This window comes from Eretmochelys imbricata, chromosome 10, assembly GCF_965152235.1.
Source record: "Eretmochelys imbricata isolate rEreImb1 chromosome 10, rEreImb1.hap1, whole genome shotgun sequence".
Taxonomy (NCBI): Eukaryota; Metazoa; Chordata; order Testudines; family Cheloniidae; genus Eretmochelys; species Eretmochelys imbricata.
The window spans coordinates 66,718,733-66,724,751 of record NC_135581.1 but is presented as its reverse complement, the minus strand read 5'-3'; positions in this window follow the sequence as shown (position 1 = coordinate 66,724,751).

Here is a 6,019-nt window from a genome sequence, read left to right as displayed (position 1 = left end):
CCAGCAAGCACTGGTAGATGATAATAATTAGGCTTTGCTACATCGGTTGTTCTTGTGCTGTTTAATCAGTTGTCCAGAGATGAAAATAAACAAATCACCGAATGTTCTAATTGGGCGTTACAGTTACCAATTTACTAATTGCTGAAAACTGAACACCCTTGTCCCACCACTTCCCCCAAAGCCCTGCCCCCACCCCGCTCACTCCTCTCCCCCTCCCTCTGTTGCTCACTTTCCACTCTTTCTCTTCCCCATCCTGGGACTCACCTGCTGCTGGCAGAGCCAGGCGGGGAGGAGCCTGCCCATTTGGGACACAGTGCAAGGGACCGGGGTGGAGAGGGGTTGGTCCCTGCAGTAAGGGGCCAGGGGAATTGGGGCTCCATGGGGAAGAAGGGAGGATGGCCAAGATTCCCACACACACACATTCTGGAGAGGCAGCGCCTACCTCTTGGAGCCCAGTCCAGAAGCCAGCCACTGTCAGACGTCAGCTGCTGAGCAGAGAGCAACTCCTCCACGTGGCTCCAGCTGCTGCTTCCCCTCGCCCCATGGCGGAGGCCAGTTACTGCGGCCAACTGGCCTTTTAGTGTCCGGTCAACTGTGCTGCCCGGACACTGCCAGGTTCCCTGTTCAACCAGACGTGTCAGTCGAAAACCTGACATCTGCTAATCCTATTTGAAATGTCTTGCAGCGAACACCTGGGGAAAAGAAAGAGGCTGTAATTTGAGTAGAGATGGCTTTGGTTTTCGTTTCCTATGGAGAGGAACATCGTGGTGACACTTGGACAAGTGCATGTTTCTTTTCAGTGAAACTAGTGATGCTTCCCTGACTGCGAGAAAAGCATTCAGCTTTCAAAGTGACATTATCTTAGTCAAACGAAACAGTCTTTGAATATATTAACTTTAAGCTACTCCCCCGCCCCAAATTGTCAGCTAAGCACTGTACTGCCCACTCCTAATTAGAGGGATTGCAAGCACCCAGGGCAGCTGCTGAAACATAAATTGGCCTTTTTAACCTCATTACCTAGTAAACCAGATATCTTTGTGGACAGTATTAACGCTGTAGTGCTGTGTGGTTGGGTTTTCCTGGTGTTAAAGAAAAATTTAATGCAAATGCACAGTTCATGCAAACAGGTTCATTTACTAGCCCTGGTTGTGATACATAGCTAGGTGTTAAATTGCAAAATACTGTCACACAGAAGATATGGAAATTAATATTAACCTGCTCCAACAGAACTGTTCATCAGCAATGCAGCCATCCACTCTTTTGCAGCGTGTGCATTAGCCTTGCAATACACAGAGAGCGAAGAATCATGCCACTGAGCATCTGTTGACTCCATTGTTGAGCAGGTGTTTAATGGGTCAGACACCTTGGGAAATTTCACCCTGCTTTTTTTGAAGTGTAGGGTGAATCCATTTTTGGGTGCTCACCTGAAATTCCTAAGGGCACATTGCCCACCTGCAGTTCCTATTGCAGGCTTTGGGCTTTAACACACGAATCAGTTGATAAGGCTGTTTGATAGCCTTTTCCAAAAGCTAGTATCAGTCTTAACAGCAAATTAGTGTTTCATATGGGAATCCTCTTGCCAACAGGTGCCCAGCAAATGAAAATGAGAGATGAGCTTTGGAATATAATCAAGTTCGCTGAGCAGGTTTTAACAAAAAATATTTGTTTTTAATATCTGCTGCCACCACAGTTAGGTTGATGATGTTTTGCAATAGCATTTTCTATCAGACCCTGAGCATTAGAAAAGATTGCCAAAGAATGCTCAGGATTACACAGTAATTGACTGATATCTTTCTTACTCTGGCTGCTGTTACTGGGTACAATTGCTGACGTTCAACCTGCAAAGGGTTTGGCTGTAGGGGGGAACTGCAGTCAGGCTGCCCCATCTGCATTTTAAATAGCAGCGTTATTTCCCACCATTACAGCTGAGGGAGTCTCTCTTGGTAACACAAGCATGCAAGACTCTGACATTGTTCTGGAATTAACCCCTGGCACAGGATGCCTTTTAAAAGAGCAGTTATTTAAAGCAACAGTGTGACAGATCCTACAGCAAACAGGCATAGCAGACCCTCTGAGTTTGAATGTGCACATTACGTCCAAAGACTCTAAAGATGGGGCAAACTCATACACAAGCACCCCACCCACATGGTTTGCTTCATGCTGCACCCACTCGGCCACGCTACTTAACTTACAACATCGTGAGACACCATGTACTGGCCAGGGCACGGGCAAAGTGCTGCTGGGGAGTGTTTTCAGGCACAGAACTCGCCCAGCACGGGTGGGACCACAGGCAGCAAGGGGAGGAGTAGGGCATGGAAACCCTAGAACCAGACAAAAATCAAACGAGGAGGGAAGCATTGAAAGGGGGAAAAGGTGTGTGTGGGGGGGTGGGAGGACAGGGAGAGCGCGTGTATGTAATTAGGCAGGCAAAGGTTAGGCGACCTAGCTCTACTGTTGACAAACACCAATGGCCAACTATAGCCCTACTTTAAGAGGAATCAACTTAAAGCTGTTACTAGCAGAGTTGCATAAACCCAGAGGTACTGCTGCCACCTCGGGACGGGTGGATGAGCGCTTTTGTTTTTACCCAATGAAATAATGAAAAAGCAGGATTAAATTGAGCCATAGCATTTTCTGGCTCTGCACAGCAAGTGGTGCCAGCAGTTAAGTGGCGACATGCAAGCGATTATACTTAAATTTCTACTGGCACTTCATAGGTCTTTGGATTAACATTGAGTTCACTTTGCCCCTAGTAGAATGTGCGATAACAGGCCACGCAGCAGGGTGACAGAATATTAACTTTTATTGCTGCCAGGCTGCACAAGCCCCTGCAGCAGCTGGCTGTGGAACAGCTGGTTAGCTGCATTGGGAACCACATATTGGTGCTAGCCAGTCACACTAGCAGAGTGCTTGGCCCAGCTGTACCTAGGATGTTGCACAAAGAAGCGGTTAAAACCCATTTATTCTAATGGCAATATTTTTTATAATAATGGGATAGGAGGAGCTGATTAAGCATGTCAGAAATAAGGTCTTCAACACATGCCTGGGGGGGGGGGGGGATGTCAGAAGACCGTGCTGTAATTGAACCGAACCGAACCATTCAGTTTATGTGCCATATAACCACGAAACCACCAAGCCTCAAAAGCTGTTTTATACAGGTTCTTATGCCATTGCTGGAGTATCAGCACACCGTCCTGCAGTGCATTAAACAATGTGACTAACATCTGCTAACTGTACGCCACTTGCTCCATCATCCACTCCCTGGCAGGAGAACGGTGCATGTTTTGTTTCGTTTTCATTGACACTTGCTATGCATGTGTTTGTTAGCAAAGGCAGTCTAAGAAATGCACGTGGAGCAGGTGTGGAGAGGTTTGTGATGGTCCTTGGTGTGACAGACCCTATATAATAGTTATCAATACTGAGGTGTAACCATTGAGTGTGACCTGGCCAGCAAGGGGAAGCTTTTGCTATTGGGTTATTAGAATTTCCTGTCTGATTGGTCTTCCTACAGCACCCAACTGAAGCAGATCATGGTAACAGGAAACAACACAATACGCCAGCCTGCACTTGAAAGACAATGTGTCATGCTGTTAGTACCATGACCCCTGTCTTTGGTCGCCGATAGGGTGCAAGTTTATGTTGCTAAAGATGGAGAGGTTAGCGCTCAAAAGAACATGAATGCGTTAAAAGCCATTCCCAGGAGAGACCCTTAGTAGAGAGAAGGGCTGACTCAGAGAGACTGCAAAAGGACTCTAAGCAGTAGGGCTTTCCCAGATCCAGGGACTGGTAAGCCATAGGAAAAAGCTAGATACAGTCTGTTTTATTATTTACAATCTCTTTTCACTGAAATAATACCTAGGTCTTATATAATACTTTTCAGCAGTAGATTGCAAAGCATTCACAATCTGTTTTAAGGAGCTGTTTGATTACTACTGTTATTGCCACCAGAAAGAATGGAATTGCAGGGTCTGGACATAAGCCACAGTTGATACACAGGGGACTGCAATGTAAGGCCCGGTCCGACAGTGAGAGAATTGTATAAGAGGTGACTGCTCGAAAGAATGAATGAATGACCATTATGAATGACAATGAACAGTCATTGTGCCAGGAAAGATTCTGAGAATCATGCGATAGCCTGGTGATTAGAACACTCACCATGGGCGTGGGAGATCTAAGTCCAAGTCTGTGCTTCAGTGATTATTATACAGAGGGGAACAGCTTCAACAGGAGAGACACCCCTCCCCGACATGACGATATCCCATAGGACAGTGGCTAGGGTCGTCTCCTGGACTGTGGGACAAGTTCCCCTCCCTTTTACAGATGATCAGGAGGAGGGACTTGACATCCTGAGTGAGAGCGTTAACCAGTGAGGCACCATTTACAAAACTTCGAGCTAAGTTTCCCCCAAAATTTTGTTTTGGTGCATGTTTCGGCAAATAAACTGTGACTGGAAAACTTGGCCCAGCTCTAATATTGCATTACTGGTGTCAGATAAAGGTGTATATAAATGGTGTTTCCAACGCAGCTGGTGGTGATAAATGGTTCAGAACACCTTGATCCTCATCTTGTACATCAGGAAGGTGCAAGGGCCTGCCTGACTCTGTGATTATGGCCTTCCAGGCTAGCTGTGTTCCACAGACTAACAGAGCTACCAACCAACCTCAAGAGTAAAACTTGTGTCAGCAGCCACTAGCTCTCTCTGTACATGCTAGTGAAGCTGGATCTCACTCCTGGAAGAGATCAAGAACCTCAGCACTTTTAGACAAAATTGCTAAGCCCATTTCTTCACTCTAGCCTTTTCGTAACACACACCACAGATACCATCTGCTTACTGGATGGGAGAAAGAGAAATATCTTACGTGCGCACTTCATAAATTTGAACAGTACTTAGCTATCATGGTAGCAGCCTAAATCAGCAGCAACTCCACTGACCCATCTAATGTTCCATTAGAGTTCTGTTGCCAATTCTACGGCTGCTTTTGTCTTTGATGTCAGTGGAATTATTCATGATTTACACTTGCATAACTCAGATCAGGATTTGGCCTGTAAAACTTAAACGCTGGGCTTTTGAACATGACACATTTTTATTTTAGACACAAACATCCTCACATGCCCACAAACTTCACAAACAAACAATGGAGCATTACTATAAACGTCAGCTATGGTCTTCCAGCTGTGCCCACTGTAAAAAAGTAACTGTGTTTTCTCTCACTCCCAGATTGGACTGTCCACTAAATAGAAACATAACCCCAAGTGGGCAGTGGATGCTTTGAATGAGTTTTGGGTACTACATTCTATGACTTCAGAATGGAAGAGCTGGTACTACTGTTAACTGCAATTAGTTAATAAAGTCCATCTTTGTGATTCAAGGGGAAAAACTTTCAAAAGTGCCTAAAATTGACTTTGGCGCCTAAACCCCATTGAGTTTCAATAATACTTAGGTCATGTCTACACACACACACACGTTGTACCAGTATAGTTATACTGCTAAATCCCACTAGTGTGGATGCAGTTATATCAGTATAAAAGTAATAATACAGGTATATCTTCCTCTGTTTTCCGTGAAGAACTACACTCAAAATAAAGGACAGTGCAATATTACAGATGCAAGTTCTAAAGCAACGCCAGACCCTAGAGTAGGACACAAGCTTAAGTGAGGCACCTCCCTTTATGTAAGTTTGTGCTTGCTATAACAAAGTGAAAGGGAGAAGGTATGACAAGAGGATATGACTATTAAACATTGACTGGAGTAACTTTCACAGTTGTTAGATTAATAAGAAAAGCAAAGGACCAGATCCCCAGCTACCTGCAAATCAGATAGCTGCACTGAAATCAAGTGGGGTTACATCCATTCACACCAGCTACATCTATGATCCAAAGTGTGTAAGTGACTTGTTTTGATAAAAGAACCTTTCCAGAGTGGGAGATTCTGTTGCTCCTAACAATGCCTCTGATATTCTTTGTTTAAAAACAACAAATTAAGCTGAAGCTGGTACCTTTTTGTCCGCCATAATAATAC